The sequence below is a fragment of the Scleropages formosus genome, chromosome 15 (assembly GCF_900964775.1).
Source record: "Scleropages formosus chromosome 15, fSclFor1.1, whole genome shotgun sequence".
Classification (NCBI taxonomy): domain Eukaryota; kingdom Metazoa; phylum Chordata; class Actinopteri; order Osteoglossiformes; family Osteoglossidae; genus Scleropages; species Scleropages formosus.
The window spans coordinates 20,437,431-20,459,504 of record NC_041820.1 but is presented as its reverse complement, the minus strand read 5'-3'; positions in this window follow the sequence as shown (position 1 = coordinate 20,459,504).

The window sequence follows — 22,074 nt, the reverse complement described above, 5'->3', positions numbered from 1 at the left end:
GAGGATGAATATGTAGTGCTCAACGTATAAAAATAAATATTGTGCAGCTGATTGTTTCAAAAAGGTTGAGCAATATGTTGCTGCATCAGATTGAGCTTTGTTTTACAGTCACATCATGTCATTTCCATTGAGTCAAAAATGTTTTAAAGAGTCTAAAGAGTCTGACATCACCCATGCTCAAGGCATTAACTGACTTTGACCGGCAGATCATGAAACCATGGAAACGAAGAAGGTACTCAGGAGACTAAACATTGGAACAAACAATTGAACCTATAGTTCCACACCTGGCAATTGCAGGAATTTCAAGCACATCTCTCACTGTCTAAGATTTAATGAACACTTGCCATTAAAGCCAGTTTAGAACCAAGATTTCATTGCCTGTACTCATTTTCTGAGACTAGATATCTCCTAAAGAGGGCTTAGACCAGATCAACACAAAGAAAATTTTATTTGATCCAGACTTTCACCATAGTAACAAGTGGGATTCCATCTGGCGTAAGTTCAATCTAACAAACGTGCATAACTGGAGTCAGCAAGCAAGAATTATGACTGCAGACATATCTTGGATTTTATAGGAGATAAGTAAGGAAAAGCTCTCCACTGGTTTCATCCTAGGATTTCACCAGTTTGTGAGCAAACTGGCCAAGAGGGTACCTGAATACCTGCAGCGACTGGACTAAATGCGGTTTAAAAATTGTAGTCTTACGACCCCCTCTTAGAAAATCAAAGGCTGAGTGTCAGTTCTCGTTTCACCAGCCTATGCACACAACAGCACAAACCACTTCTTACACCAGAGCTTGCAGTCCTGCTGTATTTTCGTTCCTGTTTCTCTGGAAGGGTTTTACATACTTCTGTGAGACTCTCAACAAATTTATAAATTTGTCTTAGCTGCCTCATGAAAGTTACCAGTAATGCCATACACAGCTTCTGTATGAAAACAGTAATGAGGGAAAATTCTGAAAAAAAGCAGATAAGCTTTTTCTTCTAACCCTCCGTCTTAACAACTTGATTCTTGTTTTGGAATCACTCTTACTAAATGTGTTTATTCTCTATGTCAACACAAAAATCTATGAAAAAGAAAGGACAGAAAAATAACAATACAGAAAGAACAGAGAACAGCTACATAAAATTAAATACATATATACATGTATTTATTGAAACACACTATAAACAAGATTTCAGCTAAAGCCCCTTTAGAATATTCTGAACAATAGCAAATGTTTGTTGAGCAGCACAATTCATGTTTATCACCTGAACACAGACATTTAACAGGTGGCAGAATAATTGGAGAAAGACACACACGAGCGAGCTCATCTCAGGCTGACGGACGCCAGTAGAGCTTGAAAGATGGCAGAGCAGAACACCAAGCAATTCAGGGCCACCTGCTTTGTCGTGCACTTCAAGGTGTGTTGTTTTACGGTGAACGTGGAGGACCAATAAATTGTCTCCATTGTGCAGCAGAGCAGTAAACCTCCATTTTATAATCACAATTTCCTGTGCAGTGGAAGCATTAGTCATATGTGGTTTACAATTAGACTCCCATAATTGCCTTTTCAAAAGAAAAACACATGCCTATGAAAATTAGTACTGCTCGCAGAATAAATGTCTAATATTGGTGGTTAAACAATACAGTTCAGTGAATGCACACTGTGCACCATCAGTATTGTTTTTGCCCTTTTGTGAGAGCAGTGTGTGCTTCTACTGCAACCCTAAGGAAAAGGAAAGGAAATAGGGGGCTGTCATCATGTGAATTTCCATCTACATGGACAGCGATAACAAGACCGCATTGTGAACCCAATGTAAGATAAACCGTGAAGTTATGCAACCTTGCATAAACCAACATAACTTTTCAAGAAGATGCAACAGTGCAGGCATCTGTGGGTGAGACTCCCACAGAAACCTAAATGTGTTCTACAGCTCAAATTCTGCTACTCATTAAACAGAATCATCAACACCTTCTGAGGACCCACCCAAACACTGAGGGCTGTTATTCATCTAAAACAAATGCACAGTGATGAGTTCACTGTTCTAACATTCGCATTTATGTTATTGAACTGCCTTGGGCTTATAGAGTGCCTCGCAGAATTCAAAATGAGGTATAACCTTTTTACCTCTGAAAATCCTCACTGGGCCTTGCACAACCCCAGACCTTTTTTGACCTGTCCTGTTCCTATAGCAACCACCTCCATATGGAGCACCAGCCTGGACTGGTGCTGCCTAATTGCCATCAGCGTGCACACTTTTAAACGTAGCAAAATGGCAGATGGCCGCTTCATGACGCTTGCTGTCCAGATATCACTGTACTATGTCAGTCTGCCTCCCCAGGCTCTATAAATATAATAGGTTATGCTCTGCTGTTTGGAAAAGAGCTTATGGAGGTTGGTTAGTGCAGCTTTCTGTAACCACTGGTGTTCTTGAATGCAGCAGTCTTGTACTGCTTAACATTGAAATGCTCCTGTACTCATTGCCATATATCATGATGAAACAAACAGCTGTAAATCTGAGAGAGTGTTGTAACTGTACATTTGTTCTTGATTTCTGATTCCCTGTGGATGTGTACTAAACAATGTTAATATGAATGTAAATATTGCTGACAACCCATTGGATAGTGTGAGGTTGAGTTGGGGAAATTTACATGAGCTAAATTATATCCTTTTTAATATGTTAATATTGCTTTTCTGGATTTATAGTCCGATCATGCAGTTTCTGGAATGGTTGACTTGAAACAGATCTCCGCTCTCATTGGAAGAAATAAGGAGAAAAGCCTGGTTTTTAAGCAGAAGAAATGCTAGCTGAAGCTCATCCAGTGAAACTGAGTTCAGGAGGTCATGCTGGACCTTCATGGCGGTTGGATAGGAGGTCTTGCTTTTGTGTAGCAGTAAGCTCCATTCAGGACAGTAGGTGCAACTGCATTCAAATCTGTTGTCTGTAAATAAAACTTGGAAATAAAACATAATAGACTCCCTGTTTAATTACACAGAAACATGACTCACAGGAGAATCAAATTTATTAGAAACCAAAATATACATTGCCATAGGTTTTGGAGTTCAAGACAGCAGTGCAGCATATCACTGGAAGTGTCAGAATTGCCACTTATTACTGAAAACTTCAGAAGAAGAGTAATAGAATGAAGAGAATTGGTAAAACCATTCATCATTTTTCTATCATAGTCTGAGACAGTAAAATCCTGCATTGTCTACGCAGTTAAAACATCAGATTTTATAAATTTGCATCAGAAAGGTTACATTTATCTTGGAAAGATTAGCAAAATCTTTCCACTCTGAACTACTTCCAAGAAAATGTCCTGCTGACGGCATCTGTTGTTTCCACTGTATTTACAGAAGAATGCCAAGTGACACTGACTAGTCACAATAAATGTTAGAAAACACACATATCAGCCTGCCAGCAGCCAAGGCCAGGTTGCAACCATTTCCAAAATCGTTCACAAAAGATTACATGATTGATGGAGACATGTTGCTGACAGGACATAACTTCAGCTAAAATGCAGGATGCCAAGGTCATGTAGAAGTACTTCCATATTCATTCAGGATCACTTAATGGGGGACACTAAATCGGGACAGAACGTGGCATAGTGATTAGAGGTGCAATCTTTGGACTTAGAGGTTGCAGGGCTCAATCTCATCTCCTGCTGTGGCACCCCTGAGCAAGGTGCTTACCCTGAATTGCTCCAGCAAATATTACCCTGCTGTATGAAAGAGTAAGTAATTGTAGGTACCTAAACATTAGGTCTTTCACTTGGAGGAAAACAACAGCTCAATGAAAAAATCTAATAATGATCTCTCAAAAGGTAGTCATTAGAAGACATTTGTCTGAAAACCATATTTGTAATTTCTAAACTTGATTGCTGTCTTGTAGACAAGTATTATTCTTTGTTTTGTTGACACCTTTGTCCTAGGTGACATACAACACTCAATCTGCCCAATTTAAAGAATCTACTGTACTCAAGGGTACTTCAGCCAGAGCAGGATCTGAACAAAGATTCTTCTGACTGCAAGGCAACAGTTCAAGCCACTATGCTACCCATTACATTGTGATATGGTAAACTTGCTGAGAAATTTACTTTGAAATTTACTTTATCCTACCAAGATGAACTGCCTGAAAATTTACTTTACAGGCTCACTGTCCCATAAGGATGCACATCTGATGGAACAGGGACGAAAACATATTCAGCACACTGGCAAAATCAGAAGGGGCCTACCTGACCTTTTCTTGGGAATTAAAAGTGTTTGCAGCAAAGACTCCTCAAAGGATGGAGTTGTAAATTTCAAAAGCGATGGGTATGGAACACCAGGGGTCAACACAGGTACTACAGCAAGTATCAGTTGTTACTTCAGAACTCATGTTACTACAAACAAAACTAACATTTAAAGAGAGAAGTAAAGTTTGTTCAACTTCACTTAAGCCACTGAAAAAGCCTTTTAGTTCAATTCTTTTGAACACATTCTGTATTGTACAAATATTAATGGAGTGTATATAACAGTCCTGTCTGGAGACAATATATATTTTTGTCTTGTGTTTGTATGTTTTAACCAAGCTCTCAGACACATGGAGGTTATAAAGTGTCTCTGTTATTCTGCATGCAAAATGAAATGGTGTTTGCATGACAATGTCAAACTCCACTAAAAATCACATTTTTAAAATTAACCGAAATATACAAATTTTGCACCCAACTCCAACCTACAAAATGTAAAGATACTACCTGATTTATTTTTATGATTCATCACCTAAACACAGAACAGTTTAATATTTTTTTTCAGTTTTTTACTGTAGATCATGTCTAATGGTTGGAAAACTTCAAATGCCTTAAAGTACAATACAGTGAGATCAATTAAATGATAACCCTTACTAATGGAAATAGCAAGAACTCCCATAATGTTTTTGCATTATGACCATTGCCAATTATCAAGAATAATGAATTCAGACTAAAGTGTAATTCATTCTGAAAGGCTGCTTTTCTATTACAAATAGAGTATTCCGGAAGAGTATAGACACCACAATAAACTACCCAACAATTATTTTTGACTCATTAATTTAGCCATTAATTGCCTTGCTGTTTACCACACCACAAAGAAAAAAAAATGGGCACAAAACAGCAAACTGATTCAGAACCAGAAACTTAATTTGCTAATGATTCAGTCATTATGAAGCTTTATCGTCATGGAGACGAATTTAATCTGAAGCAAAACGTTCTTTTGAACCTCGGTGATTGTGTTCAGGTTTAATAGGGTCCTGCATCAGCCGATGGCACTGCCATTGTGCGGCAGAAAACAGCCGATCCTAAGTCCCACATACATACAGCAAACATACACATGCAAAGCACCAATCACAGGATGTTATACACCAAAGAAGATGGGTGAAAAAGAGCTCTGGTTGCCCACCACACATAAAGTGGTGCACACACTGTCATACTTCAAGAATGCTGGAGAGCACTGTAAAAGCTGAAGGAACATTAAATGCCTCTCCCTCAAAACAACTATTTTTGAGAATCCTCTTAACACACTGAGATCAGGATTTCCATTTCAATAAACAGGGAGGGGTGGCTTCACTCCAGCATGTTATTAATGACAGTGACGCAAAACAGGTTCGAGAGTGGGGGAAAAGAGCAGTTTTGTGCTTTGGCTGAATGGGAACACTCCAGAAAAAACAACAAAAAGGAAGGAGAAAACAACAGGAAGGATGTTTGTGATCCAGCAGGCTGTTTGAGGAAGAGTGTGAGGTGCACAGGGAACCTCTCACTATTTCAGTTCAGCTTATCTTTGTAGAGTGCTCTTCTCAGTAAAGTGACACAGAGTGATGAACAATAGATAGCAAAGTTATCAATGTAGCTAGCATAGTAGTGTTATAGTTGTTACTTCTGAATTCGAAGGTTACAGGTTCACATCCTACATCCGGCTCTAGTACCCTTGAGCAAGGTACTAACCTAAATTGCTCCAGTAACATTACCCAGCTTGATGAAATGGGCAAATAATTTTTAGTTGCTTTGAAGAAAAGTGTTTACTAAATGCATCAATGTGGTGATCTATTGCTGAGTTGGTCAAGTAAGCTGACTGGCAGCTGAAGTGAAGAATGCAAAAAGAGGTAAACCATGATGAAGTGGATAAACAGAAACCTCTGGGGGTCCAAGTGTCACTGGCAGCCCACCCCTCTCAGACATTCTAATGTGGTTACAATGGACTTGTGTAGATATGTCTGTGGTTAAACAACCAGTATGACAAGTGCCACAAGGTTAGAGTCCATGGTACAGTCCCAGATGACAGGTTCGGTCTGAGTAATGATTGGTTGTCCCCACCCAGCGTCTGACGGAATCTGAAGGGCATTGGTATGATGGTTCACTCACCAGCTTCCCACGTGGCACAGGTGCTTCCCCAGTGTTTTGAAGCTCCAGAACATGTAGGAAGAGAGAGTAACCAGTGAGCACTGTAATGATGGACTACCAGAAGGAAGGTAGAATAAAAAAATGTTGAATTTTCAGTTCAGAATTGAAAACAATAAGAGGGAGTGTCTTTCACAAAAGTAAGCAGTACATTCCATATTTTAGGTGCCTGTGGGAGCAGCAGGAGGTGTAGTGGTTAATGCTGCTCTCTTTAGACCCAAAGGTGGCAGGTTCAAATTCCACCTAAAGCTGTTGCACCCTGGAGAAATGTACTTACTGTAAACTGATCCAGTGAAATTGTACAATTGGGTAAATAACTGTAAGTAGATTTAGATAGAAACATCAGCTAAATGAGTAAATGTAGGTGCTCCAAGAGAGGAGAAGTGGACTGATGTGCCAATATTTCCTGAATCTGGAAACAAACAGAACTGCAGCTTATGAATTCACACACACACACACACACACACACACACACACACACACACACACACACACACACACACACACTGAAGCCACTTGTCCCAAGCAGGAGTCACCCTTAGCCAGAGCCTAACCTGGCAATACAGGGTGTAAGGTTGGAGGGGACACACCCAGGACAGGACACCAGTCCATCACAAGGAACCCCAAGAGGGACTCAAACCCCAGACCCACCAGAGAGCAGGACCCAGCCAAACCCGCTGCGTCACCACGCCCCCTTATAAATTCAGCAGTATGATAAACATACTTTTGTCTCTCAACTGTCCATGTCATTCATGGGCACAGCCCAGGCCTAGATGACATTTCCTGTCTCATGACAGTCAAGCCTAAAAACACATCCAGAGGAGCCCCAATGACAGCTACAGCAGAAGAGCAGGTAAGATAGGTGTCTCACATTACTTGAGCCACATGGCTGGAAGTAGGTTCAACTCCAACTCAGGATGTATAGTTTTTGCATGTTCTCCCTGTATTCAGAATCTAGACACATGGAAGAAGGCAGTGCTGAACTACTATACTTTGTTTTATTGTGAAAACTGTGACAGCGGTTGCTCTGAGTTGAGTTTAACTCTATATCATTTACCCCACCCTACAAAGGATGCAGATGTCATTGAATTTCTAGCAATGAGGGGTATACACCTATTCATTTTCCAATCCGTTTCATCCCAACAATGTTTTTCGTTATATAATTCATAAACAGATATTTGCATAAACATACACTTACACAATACAATTTACATCCTACTTGTGTGTTCATCTTTATGAAATCCACATTTCTATAATTTCACAAACATCATCGATTTCAGAATATTGCTGTCAGAAAACACAACATTGCCCTGGTTACATAGGAAAGGCAAAACCGGTATCCGCATTTTTACACGTTACATTTTGGCAAAGCATAGAAACCATTATTTCAGCCGCAGCAACACCTCCATGGCCAGGAAATGTCTCAGCTAAAGCCTTTTAACACCAACCAGGGGAGTCAGCTCACCCATTCATGTCACCGACAAACACAACCCAACATCAATGCATCAAACATAATGGTTCTGACATTTCAATAGAGTATCCATGTCTGGGTGGAAGACGAACTGGGCACACATTTACAGGCTTGTGCTTTGGGTGCTGGCTGATATACAAAAGAAAGCAGGAGGTACTGGTTAAAAGGGTGTTGAGTAAATCAATGCAAAAGAATGACTTAATCCACCCCTCACCTCCCAACCCCCCTCACCCTTTCCCACATATGCCTGTTTTTATTTCAATTCAATGCACAACACACCGTTTCCCTCTCGGTATGCTAACAGTATCACTCTGGGAGCCTGGATGGGAGTGATAGAGCACTGTGTGAAATGGAGGAGGGAAGCGGGGAAATGAAACGGAAAAAGGAGAATGGCACGGGATTGTGTGAACCACACCCACGCATAGAATTAAGCCTGGTAGGCAGTCTGGGAATCCAGTCGGGCTAGACACTTTCTGCCTTGTGCAAAAATACATAAACTCACACAACAAGGCAAATGGCACCTGGAAACTAAAATTCAGTAGTTAGTTTACATATTCCTCACTGTCAATGGGATGCCAGCAAGGGGGTGGTTTGCTGTGAAATTTTATTCATATTTTACAAGTATTCACTTCCTGTCACCTTTGTTTTGCCCCAACCTGCAGCTGAACGGTACCATCAGAGAGAAAACAGCAATACCAAAGAGTTTTCTTAGCTTGTAGAAGGTACACAGGGTCTTTACTGCAGGGATGAGACTGGGAATAAAGTGAAACAGGGCTGGAAAGCTGACAGCATGTACGGGCATGGTTCGGAAGAGATCTTCTCAAAGCCACAAGGGTTTGAATCGGTGATGCATTGATGTAGTTTTTGCCACAAGTCTCTCACATCTGATAAAGATGATGAGTGTACTGAAGGAGACACAGGGGCACTGCAAACCCGTGCAAAAAAATGAAAAATCTGATTAACGTCTGTAAGAATGTCTGTATTAGCACAGTCTATTAGAACCATGAGGGAAACTTATGAAAAATTGTGTATAGTTCATTTTATTCTTTAAAATGTATCTTTTCATCTTTATTACAACCATGTTCTGGAATATGGTCCTTTAAAATGGAAATGAGGCCATTTACAAGCCACCACCCCAGCAAACCTAATTTCAGTGCTGGAAAGTTATTAGTTTAGGATTAGCGAACAGTTTTTAGAAACCTCCCAATCAATATTTCAATGAAAATAACATATTTAGCCTAAAGAACTGCCTCCTGAGCTTTTGAACAGAAATAAGATGAGAAATATGTTCACAATTTGATTTGCTCATAAATCAAAAGTAATTTTTAAACTCAAAATCGGTAAAAGCTCAACATAAGTGCTCCTCGATTTTTGATAACATCTCAAATGTAACTATAATAAATAAAATGCATAGAAAAATTGTTTACTGTTAATATCAACTTTGAGCTTCATTAAAGATAGAAATTCATTGGATTTTGCAGTACTGAAAACTGGAATGTTTACAGATTAAAGAATAGGGAGACTTTATTCACATTGGCACATCGTGTTCCCCATTATTTGTAGTGTCCACATGTCAAATCATGTGTTCAAATAATTGTGCTGCATATTCTTTTCAGGGTTTCATTTTCCTGGAGGGACATTCACCACTATATTTTTACAATATACATTTTTCTTAATGGCATTTATCCCAACTGTCAATATGAGCGATGGTCTTGCATGCCACGTAGACATTATTTCTACCAGCTACACAGGTCATGGGCACACATGTCAAGTGTAAAACATCAGGTGTTACACCTTAATCTCTTCACAGGTCCCGAACTTCCATTTTGCCACCTAGAACTTCCACTGTTGTAATCTCTAACTTCAGTCTGTTTATCTTGCCTGCTCTACCTGGCCATCTGCCTCCTTGCTCTTCAGTTAAACTCCATTTGATGAAACAGGCAAAATCCCTCCACCTTTTTTAACAGATAAATGGAGAGCAGATGCTGCAGCTACTGTATGTTCTTCACATGGAATTTCCGTGGCCTGCTTCAGTTTCTCTGAAAATAAGACCTGGGCTTTATAAGTGGACAGGGGAGGAATAGGGGTGGTTGACACTAGAGGCTGAGAGAGGGAAAAGCAGGCCTCTTGTTTCTTTAGGCCCTTGAGAAAGTCTGCTGTCACACCTTCTAAGGATCACTCAGGCTGAATGACCTGACACTTCAGGAGTATGTAAGAAACATAATCTCAAAAATACATGTCTTAAAATTAGAAATTATTATTATTATTATTAAAACTTGTCACCTGACACCTGTAGAGTAAGTGGGGTATTGTCTCCGGAATGAGGCTCATTTGACTATTACTGTGCCATGCTACATTATTAAATACTAATAGATTTTCTACAGATGTGATTATAATGATTTCAGAAGTACTAATTACCATTTCCTGCAACCCTCACCAGGAAAAGCAGAAGGAAACTAACAGATATTCTGTTTGACAATGTTATTCAGCAATACCTCGACATAACAAACAAAAGCCTACTTTCCATGGATTACAATTAAAAAGGCAATGCAAATTTGAAAATATATTGGCACCTTGTGTTATGAACAATAAAGTAGTAAATTTTGAAAGACACAAACATTTTTCCACAGTTATTTTTATATTTCTCTTTCTATTTTTCTTACTTGCATTTTCTTCCCCTATGTATTCTGTAAAATTTCTCTCTGTTAAGGAGGAAAAAAAAAATATTTTTTGTGTTTTTGCCATGTACCTGTAAGCTGACAGTAGATGCACCCAAATTGGTGTATGGTGGTTTGTGGTTTATCTCTTCCGGACTCACTTCCCCCCTGATCTCTTAAGTTCATGTAAGGTATAAATCTTCATGCACTACAACTTTAAGATCATGTCCGATTAATCCTTTCTTTATGCAGCTGCTTCTGTAATGTAACATAAATGTTTATACATGTGGTCCTCGATTTACCATGGCGTTATGTTCCACGAAACCCATCGGAAGTCAAATGTATCGTAAATCGAAAATGCATGATTAATACGCCTAATACACACCTGTGTGTGACACCTGTATGTATCTCAAAAAAAAAATACTGGGAAGGTGATCAGGAATCGTCGATATTCTGATAAGGTTTTGTGCAGGTACTCGAGTGATGAACATTGGTGAATATGGTGAAAGAAACAAACTAACTGTACTTAAGAATCACAGGTCTGCAACTATGTCTCTCTTTCTCCTAATGTAGTGCACAAATTTTATTCTCTATGGGATGTACATTGCTTTGGAGAAAAGCATCTGCTAAATGAATAAATGTAAATGTAAATGTAAATGTGTGGAACTTATTTGATTCAGTTTACTTCCACAGTGTTTACACTTTGTCTCTGGTGTTCCTTTGAGTTGGTGATCAATGGCAAGATGAGGAATGTTGAGTATGTCAACATTCTAAATCTGATTTAAGATCAATATTTTTGTGTATATGTTGTGGGCTCAAAATTAGATGTACAAGAGGAAAGAGAGGGCACCCAAAACCATTTTTTTTTTGTTGTTTTGTTTGGTTGTTACAGAAAAGTTTCTAATTGACCAATGTGTGAATGCTGTTCCATAGTATATCCTGTAATTGACATTGGCAGTGATAAGGAACCGCTGGATCTGGCAAGGGTCAAAAGTCAAAGAAATAAAAGTCACCACCAGAACCATTTACACGTTAACTCACATCTTAGTTTTGAGTAGACATTAATCGTTGCTTCAATATGTTTGTTTTACAAATTAGTTTAAGCCCATGTTGCCCGTTAAGTAGCCTAATAGACAGGTATATAGGATGTGATTATCACTCACAGAAGTGTGCTGTTATGTATGAGTTGTACTAAAAACTAGAAATTATTTTAGTGTTTGTATAGATGCCTTAGAGGGCAAAAATGTGCTGATTAGAGTAAATTCTGGAAATATTAATTCAGCCACCCAACTGCACATTGAAGAAAGACAACAAAACGGATTATAAGAAATGTGGTGCCTAGGTTAAGCAAATGTGGACACAGAGAAAGTTGATGACAGTGGGAATATAAGTGAACTCCAATTACATGTGACGTAACTAAAGGTGTAGAATAATAACGCATGACAATGTTGTATATGAGTGTTAAAGTGGTAAAGGTTGGTTTTGTTAAATGAAAATGTGGGGCTGATAATTAAATTGATTACCGTTTTGTTAGGTTTTCCTTGTTTATATTGAAAAAAGTAAAAGAAATACTTTTGCTGTAAGAAATACTTTTACCTGTACTTTTGCTGGGATGTACGTCACTTTGGACAAAAACGTCTGCTAAATGAATAAATGTAAATGTAAATGTAAATATAAGTTATCGCCAGAACAGTTTACACACTTACTCACGTCTGGTCTCCTTATCACTTTGCAGCTCTCTCCAACTCAGGCGCCCCTTGTCTGAGAGTGGGGTAACATATGTGAACATTTTCATTTGCATATAAGGGAAACCTCTTAAACTTTTTCAGTGAGCACCCAATCCTGAATTTGCACTTATCAGTCCAATGTCTGCATTTAGCTGATGTTCTCTAGAGTCACTAGCAATATCATGCTACTTTTGATGGCTTACGATTTGCATAGCTGAATAATGTTTAGCATGTATTTATGTAGGGTAAGTACTTTGCTCTAGGGTACTACATGTACTACATGGTTCATGTACTACAACGGTGGGGGATGTAAACCTGGGACTTCCAAGTCTAGTGGAAGCAACATTAATCCCTACTCTGCCATATTAGATTCTGTGTGGTTGATTGTGCTGTGCATTGTGATTATTTATTAAGTCAAACTAATCCGAATCATTAGCCAGGCTGCCTACGTACATGTATGCACAGCAGGGAATTTTTATAACTGTATTTTCTGGTGAAAGAGAAATTATATTTCTTATTGCATTTGGGTTTTTGGTTGATTGTTGGGTGTACTTGGGTCCTACCTGGAATAAGTTATAATCTCCCCAATAAGAAAGAATGGTATTTTTCGCATTTCAGTTGAAGAACTCCCGCCTAATGAACAAATTTACATGGAGAAATTACATTTATAAACAGAGGAATGGATGGGTACACAATAGTTGCACATAAATAATTGTAACACTTTGTGATGGAAGATGCTAGAGAGGAGCTATCACTCATTAAGCAACTGTATTCGTAAACTTCAAGACCTAATAATGTATCATATTATAGGACAGTATGGACAGGATATTCTATACCTTAAGAGACACTGAGGTGACAATGGCTTGTTGTAATCACAACAGCTATACCCCAATTTTCTATCTTGATCTGCACAAAATAGTCCCTTGAGGGTTGAAGTCATATTTGTGTCAAGGAGAGCATACTTAGACAACTCTCTAAGACATGTGTGGGACACAGTTACTTCACACCATCTCTTGAGATGTCCCAAGGTGTAGAACGGACAGAGTCAGAGTGGCACTCAGCAAAAAGTCGCTTGCACATCCATTTCCGATGTAAAATTGCTGAACGCGCACTATGCATGAAAGGCAGAGCTGTTTGCTTCAACTGGGCTCTCCAGCTAAATGTCTTTCTGAAGACATGCTGAAGAAGCTAGCTCAATTTCACCAAGACTTTCAGTAACAAGACATCTGCCAGCTAAGGACTTGTATCTGGATATAAACCAAAAAAGGAGGTGTAAGGAAAAATAGAATACATCCAACAAAAAAACTACAGTGATAAATCCAGTAAGTGATGTTGTACAAATGATCAAAGCTTGTTGTTGTCCTCATGACCTGCAGGCATTTCCTGTAAGCCAAACGGCTTCACTGGAAGCTGGCATTTCAGATCCACTGTCACATGCAATGCAAGGTTTGTGACATTTGCATTCCACGTCAAAGCAATTAACATGCTCCACACTGGAGGTCTTTCGACCAGCACGGCAAAGACAGCCTCGATGGGTTGTTTACCATTTAAGGCTGTTCACAAGTCAGATGTCCCGCTTCATTAGCGTCAAAGGAAGCTCTGTGGGGGAACCTTGCTGCTTTCTCATCAGTGCTCCCAGGGTGCATCCGTCACCCACACATTTGCATCCTGGTGTGTCTGCAGAGTGCAGAAATCATCCATTTCACCAACTGCTACCATTTACAACAGCCTTCTGTAGTGTTATACTTGTACTGGCACATTCCTAAAGAGCTGTATTTATTTTTTCCCCACACTGTTTGTCAAACCATAAACTGTCAGGAAAAAGGAAAGAGGCTCACAAAATGTTTGAAGATGCCTAAAAGCACTGCAGGAAGAATCATTGTTCCTCTTGAAATCTTGACTTCAAAAGCTCTCATGGTGGGAGAACATTTATTAAACACAACACTTTAGGAACACTTAGAGAAAAATAAGGCTCAAACATGTTTGCCTTCCAGGTGCTAACCGAACCGGAGCAGCAAATACTCTTTACTGTGTCTTTCGCTTTTTGTGCGCTGGCCTCTGACGACGTGTCTAAGTCATTTAAAAAAAAATTGTAATTTCTCACATTTAGAGATGCATACTCTCACTCCATGTAAAGACTGAGGTTACTGTGGTAACGTGGCACAGAATCAAATGTTTCTGAGTTTTATGTCAGATAATCAGCGAGGGATTTGGAGAATTAACATTCCACGGAATGTCAGTCAGAGCTCTGGATTCTGGCGAGTCATCTGCACATTGCTAAGGTAACAAAGTAAAACAAATGATTGGATTCATAACTGGAGAATTTTCATATTGTATTTTAGAAATATATATTTTAAACCATGTTAAATACATAAAGTAGCAGTACAAAGTTTGAGTGCAGTTGATGGAGGTTAATTTTTTTTAATCTTACCTTCTGCTGGAGTACCCTTGATCAAGGTACACACACACACACACACATTTTCAGAACCGCTTGTCCCTTACGGGGTCACGGGGAACCGGAGCCTACCCGGCAACACAGGGCGTAAGGCCAGAGGGGGAGGGGACACACCCAGGACGGGACGCCAGTCCGCCGCAAGGCACCCCAAGCGGGACTTGAACCCCAGACCCCCCTTGATCAAGGTACTTACACTAAATTGATATAGTAAAACTCATCCTGCTTTATAAATGGGGAAGTCATTGTAAGTAGTTATAAGCCACTTTAGAGAAAAGTATCATGTAAATAAATGAAAATGTAAGAAACAAGCTGATATGTCTTCCCAGTTTTTCTACAGCACTTCCCAGAGATGCAGTACTCATTACAATCTTGATATGTCAGGAAAATCACTGTAAGAAAATTGCTTGCTCTTGGTTTTTCTGTAGTCTGTCGATTTACCACACTACTACCAGTCCTGTCTGACTAAGACACCGTAGTTTTGTTATGGTTTGACAGCAGTTAGGCTTAATCTCCAGTTAAGCTCTGATTTTCACCTTTGTCTCATGGGTTGCACAGTGTGTCATGAAAGCACCAATAACTGCTGCTGACCACAGGACAGGCCAGTAAGCTTGGACCTCCGTGACCCCGATAATTAAAGAGGCAAACCAGCGCATTTATAGCCACTGCAGCCACATTCATTAATTAGCAATAATGTGTCCTAGAGTGGCTCTGAAACGACATACATTTTATGAAGATAATTAGCTGCAGTAATTTACGTTAATCTGCTTATTCCAAGGAGCCAAAAGGGTATCTGCATTATCTTAAAAATATTGCATACCAAGTTCCCACTGTATATTGAATAAAAAATAAATGTGTTCCAAAACAATCAAATTAAACCTACCTAATGGTGATTTTGCTGGGAACAAACCAGCTACATGTTCTGCTAAGGGATTCAAACAATAAATAAATGAACAAAAAACGTTCCAAGCCATGAACACAGGAAGAAACTTTCCATTAGTGATTAGACAACTCCAGATAAAGTATACATGAAGTTCCGCTCCAGTGCAGATGTAACAACGCCCATAGCAACCTCAGAGCATTTCTGCTCCCAAACAAGTCAATTACTTTGACAGCTCCAGCCAATGGCTGGTGATGATTTTAAGCTTTTCTGATATGTTACAGGCAAATCCAGGTTTACAGTAAAACTGTAGATGATTAATTAATCTTAAACTCCTTCGCCCTACAAACTACTAGCTTTGCCCATTGCCAAAGTATCTGGAAGACAGGATCCAGGTCTTCGGAGTCCTGAGAAACACAGACAAGGTCGCTGAAGAGCTGCTTTATTGATTTTACAAAAGGCCACAAGCAGAAACTTCCTAGGGAACAGTTAGGATCCTAAAAAAAGCATTTAATCACAAAATTGTTTCTGGAAGTTTCAAATAAATTTATTCATAGCGTGGCGCAGACACAATCATTAAAAGTAGCAAAAGATTAAATCTTACCTAACAAACATTTAGCAATGAAATATTCAGCATATTTTAAAAACTGAGCTAGGTTTTAGGACTGGTCTTCTAACCAATTTCAAATCCCTTTGTTAGGTACCAGCAGGAGGAGTTTTTACTCTTGTAGGCCAGGAGTTTCTAGTGGAATATAGCATATTACATATTTACTGGGATTTTCTCTGCTTTCACAAAAAATCTGTTTTGGTTGTGCTTTATTTCTACTCCAGACACATACATTTGATGCATTTGGTGATGCACCGCTGTTCATCAGTCAGTAATTACTAATGTATTATGCTCCTTTACAGACAAGCCATTCACAGCAGCATAACATATATTCAGTAAAACATAATGGCACTGGCTTGATAATTCATAAAATGGATAATAATGAGAGGTGACTGGAAAACAACCCAAAACATTGCCAGAAGTGTACAACCAAAATACTATTAATATTTCAAATTCCAGTGCTAGTATTTAGGACACCTCTTTTTATACTCCACACAGAGGTTCAATACTCCCACTCTGTTGGTGCTGCGTAGTTGAGAGTAAGTGGGGAGAGGGTACTGATGATGAGGGTGGAATCACTGCACTGATCCCCAACAGACAAAAATCCAGTGATTTTTTTTTTTTTTTTTAGTGCTGTGAGGGCCAGCTGTCCCAGCAATTACATAACTCTCACCCTTGAGTGGATAAGAGACGGAAATCTATTGGGAACAGGAATAAGGGTGAGAGATGGCCATTAGGACTGTGAAGCAGTTCTGTGTATGCGTCACTGCGGGTGGCATTACACAGCTGATGGACTAAAGAAGGCACTCGGATTGGCACAACTCCCTCCCTTTGGAGCTTTATTCCCCTACCGCAACTGGTCCTCAATGAGGCTCCAGAGAGCTGCTAAGGTTCCCAGCACAATAACTGTCCTTGTCAGGGAAAAATGCAAGGAGCTCATAAAGCAGGTTCCAGCTGGTAATAAAAGGAGTTTGTGTCCAATTTCACATAAATTACTTAAACGGTGCAATGTTTCTACACCTGCTCCAAACCTTCAGAATGATGAACTGGAACACAGTGAAACAACTCTCATTGAAAGATTAGTCAAGAAGTTATTAATAATTCTTTTTACTGGAGAAATGCTATCCGCTTTACTAAAATTATAAGGGGTAGGAAATCCTAGCTCATGGTTTAGAACAGAATTGTTAAACTGTATGTTTTCAATTTTCCGTGTGGTCGACAGCAGTGAATAATTCATCATTATACTTGGTCTGATGGAGCCCCGTGTTGAATATGTTCCACTCTGAGCTTTTGAGTGACGCTGTGAGTAGTTGCATCCCATTGCTGCATCAATACCAACCTAGCCAACAATCAGGCCCAATACATTCCAAAGTTCAATTTCTTTTTCCATGTGCCCCCATTTATGATTTCAATTTTATGGTATTTTTTACAGATCCCTGGAGTGTGTTTAATACAACAGACTACCAAGCACATCAAAGGCAAACATAGGAGACTGGAGAAGTCCGCTTGTTATATTTCCCTTTATAGATTTCCTCCTTGGGAGGAATAGAATTAGGATTAGTGCTACTAGGGAGATAAGGCAGTGGCTTTTCAAGTCTGGTTTAGTCAAGTTGAACTATAAGACTAGGTTGCCTGGCCACTTCTATAAGCACAGATACCAGTTTTAGAGAGGCAAAGCATTCTATAAACAAGCTTCTATTTGCTTGGAGCTGAAGGCAGCATCCTTCATGGGAAACTGTCTAGTAGATCCTTACTGTCTTAAACTGGTATCACCATCACTTTGAATATGTAGGAACATGATTGCAATTTCAAAGCTTTTCTCAGTGCGATAAAAGAAATTAATTTAGACTCCAGGATGTCGCTCAAAAGATTCTTGCTCATACTGAAAGTCAACGCATGGAACACCATGCGAAAGTGATAAGAAGACTTAATTTGTATTTTATCCAATCTTGTTTTGATCAAGTGTCAGAGATTGGTTTAATTCCCCGCCCCCCCTCCCCAATATCTTCTTCTCTTCCCACAACAGCAGATAAACATGCATGCTCCTGGAGCGCTGTGTTGAATTGTTAGCCAGAATCCTATTATAATAAACTGACATAGTGAGGTACTTTTAATTGTCTTTTGTGTATTTGTGATAGAGTTCCTCCAAAGAAAATTTTGGTGAAACATCATAACATTTTGTCATGCACAGTGTCTTGTGATCATGTTATGTCCAACAAAGTTTGTTACACATACTAAGGCTGAAGGCATTGTGTTTGTAATTTATCATTAGCTGATGCCCTTGAGGCATCTGCACTAAAGAATTAATGTAGGTGTAAACATCACACCGAAGATAGTGCATTCCTAATTATTTCAGAAAAGCTTAGACTTATTAGCCTATTTTGTGTCTTTTGCCACTCTGGATAGCATTAGGTTAAAGTGTCAGTCATTATTATGGCTTAGCTTTCATTTATCATGAAGCAGCAGTAAGTTTTTCATTTATCAAATACATAATACACATTTTAAAAATTCACATGTGGACATTCATTTTAAATGGAGAATATACGTCTCATTAAGTACATTACCGGTTGTTTACTGTATCTTTTAAATTAATTCAAAGTTAAGAATTAACCTTCTTATATGACAATTTGCAGTCCTTAATGTAGTGCATTGTATAGAGCTAGTACTTTAAATTCAGGATTTAAATGGAAATGCATGCAAACTTGTGGAATAAATGCACTTTCTCCTTAAATGTATTTCTATCATGTTTCACTGCCTCATTAATTCCATTCTTCTGATTCTACAGGTATAGATGCATTCAAACTGCATAAATAAACATAATAAGTAGCCCCTCTACCATTTTCCTCAATTTCAGTGCTAATTTTTTTTTTTTTGTGACAAAATGTCAAATACATGGAACATACTAGGATTTAAAACATTAGGTAATCACAAACATTCTTATACTGTTTCCTTCTACTCTTTATAATACTCTCATACCCAGTAGCTTTTAACATTTATCAGCTATCATTCAGTTACAAGAAATTATTAGGCAATATCAATAATGATGTTTAAATAAGACTAAATTCACAGAGAAACAGGCTTTTATGAATGACTACAGATGTTTTCTCAGTTTCGGCCAAAAACCCAGGCAACTAGATACAACTGAGATAACATATGTTGAGTTCTTGGTCACAGTACTTAGTAGTCTTGCAAATATTTGTGACAGTGAGCCATCAATAGCACAGCTTTACAGCATTGTAGGCCTAAATACACAGAAATGTATGCACATTTACATATATAGTTCCAGACTCACAAACCCCAGTAGAACAAAGAAGCAAATATGAAAATACATTTCAAAACATTCCTCACCATTGCCAGTATGTTAGCTAATACACATACGTTTGTGAGTATACAAGTTATTGCACTGGACAGCCATAGCAAAAAGTTTAATAATGAAAATGCCTATATACATCTACTCATGTGATGTATACTGGTTTATACAGAGGTATGTGACTTCTGTTGATCTAATGCACTTTTTTTATTGCTCTCTGAGATGTATTTCACCTTGGAGAAAAGAGTCTGATAAATTAATAAATGCAAATGTACTGCATTTGTTTTTTGTATGTTTACATGTACTTACCGTGCAATAAAATAAGAAACAATAACTTTTCTACTTTAATTTAGTCTTTGTTCATTTCTTTGTTCCTTCTTGATTATGCTTGATATGTTATCGTCCTAATGCTTTCCTTACTGTTTCTTGAGACTTAAGTGTTTGGATGTTGTGTGTGGAAATATTTGAGAATATATGTTAAGCCCAGAAATGCATCACTTGTTTCCCCATTTAAAACAACGGGAAAGACCCTCCCAGTTTACACAATCTTGCCACATGAACCACTTTCAGGAATGAATTAGGTCTGTATACCAAGAGATACTTTTATTTTGGATTTGGCAAGGCTTGCTATAATAACATACTATGGTCTCACCTCCAAGCACACAAAACAAGTTTTTACCACCACTGCTACTGTCAGCCAGTGTTATTGACAAAATTAAACAAAGAAAAAGACAAAAGCATGAACTATTTAAACATAATACTAAAGAATGAGAGGTACAGATGGTCCACTCTGAACCAGAACCCAAGCAAGCCGCACCTGAGCATTTCTAAATATAAATCTGCAATTTTACTTTGCAAGAACAAGGAATGAGAATGTGAAGCAGTGATGCTCCTGCTACAGAATTTTATATAAATGAGTGTAGTAAAGCTGCTGTGGTAAAAAGCGCTACAAGGGTGCACTAAATCCTGTTAATGCAATCCTGCAACAATTAAGCCCCTGTTAATCGGATTTTAATGCTAAACAATGACGAGGTGCTAAACTTAAAAAGTAAGTAATAATTCCTCTTTGTAGCTGGTTTAATTAATTGTCTGTAAGTTCAGAGAAGTCAACACAAGCATGTGAAGCTCCTTTATGGAAGCCTGAAACAGCACAGTCAGGATAAACAACATGAGAAAGCAGTAAAAAGGTAAATAGCAAATCTTTATTCTCATTCCATGGACTCTTTTTTTTCAGTATAATGTGCTCAGTATTTATTTAAACTCAAGTGCAGTCTTTGTCAAAGTAATTCAGGTGATCCTCTAGCAAATGAAAGACACTGTTCCCTTTAACTTCATGCGAAAAAGCTGCAGTGTCTTTATTCCAAGAAGTAAAAAAACCCTCTGCCCTCATGGTTTCAGATATTTTTCGCATTTTTTACACACTAAAAGTAATATTAACACAATAAATTGGTGTGCTGCAAATAATCAATTGCATTCAGTTCTGTAATCCTCATAAATAATATTGAATTAGCATATCTTCATCATCATCGTAATAACAAAAATACATGAGAGATGACAAATTCATCTGATAAGTATCCAAACAGCTTTACTCACAGTATTCACTGTCAATAAATTACAGTATTAAGTTTGTGACATTTACATAAATCGTTTGTTCTGAGAACTGCAATAACTTGTTAGTTTGAGGTCCAGCAGATGTGATGTTTCTCTGACTGCTTGCCTCACATTGACTCGTGAAAGGTTGAGTTATCAGCAAGGTTTGGGTTAAAACTGTAATATTGATGTGAGGAGACAAATATTGATTTCTAATAATTTTTCATAACCATCTCAGACAGTCTTTCTTAGGTGCTCTCCATCCAAGAGTGCCTCCCCTTTTTTTGTCTTCTGCATGTAATATTACTGATGTTGTTACATCTTACATCCCAGTCATGATTGTCATAAAACTTTAGCACTATCATAAAAGTAATCATTAAGGCACTTAACTTTTCAAGAGAAAAAAGAACAGTATGTGGACATTTTGGTACAGCCCAGAGTTATAGTATAGTCTGGGGCACATGCTGTCTGTAGCAATGAAAAGGGGCAGAACACACCAAGAAACACTTAGCAAACATTACGCTTTCTGCTTCTGTTTATCGTCCCCACAGGGACAGTAAAGGGAGAGGAGATCGAGCTGAACCTGTGAGAAAGTGAAAAAGAGCAATTTTTAAAAAAAAAATAAAAAAAAACTCTAGTTTCCATTCTTGTTAACTTGGTAGAAATCCCCCAGTGACCTCACTGTAAATAAGCATCCCTTTTATTTTAACTGTAGCCTGTATTCACCTCTGTTCTGTCTCCATCTATCTTTACTGGAACTCCAGACACATTAAAACATTTTTTTGTTTTACTACACTGTATCACTGTAAAACATCTGTAACAACATAGCCGCTTATTCGTAAATACATGTATTCAGTTATTTACAGTATCAATTTTATGAAATGTCTGAGTCACTATAACAATGTTTTTGCTTCTTATACACTGCATTGTGCATTTATAGGAGGGTCGTGGAGGACAGTGACTTTGTAGCTCCTTTCTGAAGGAAC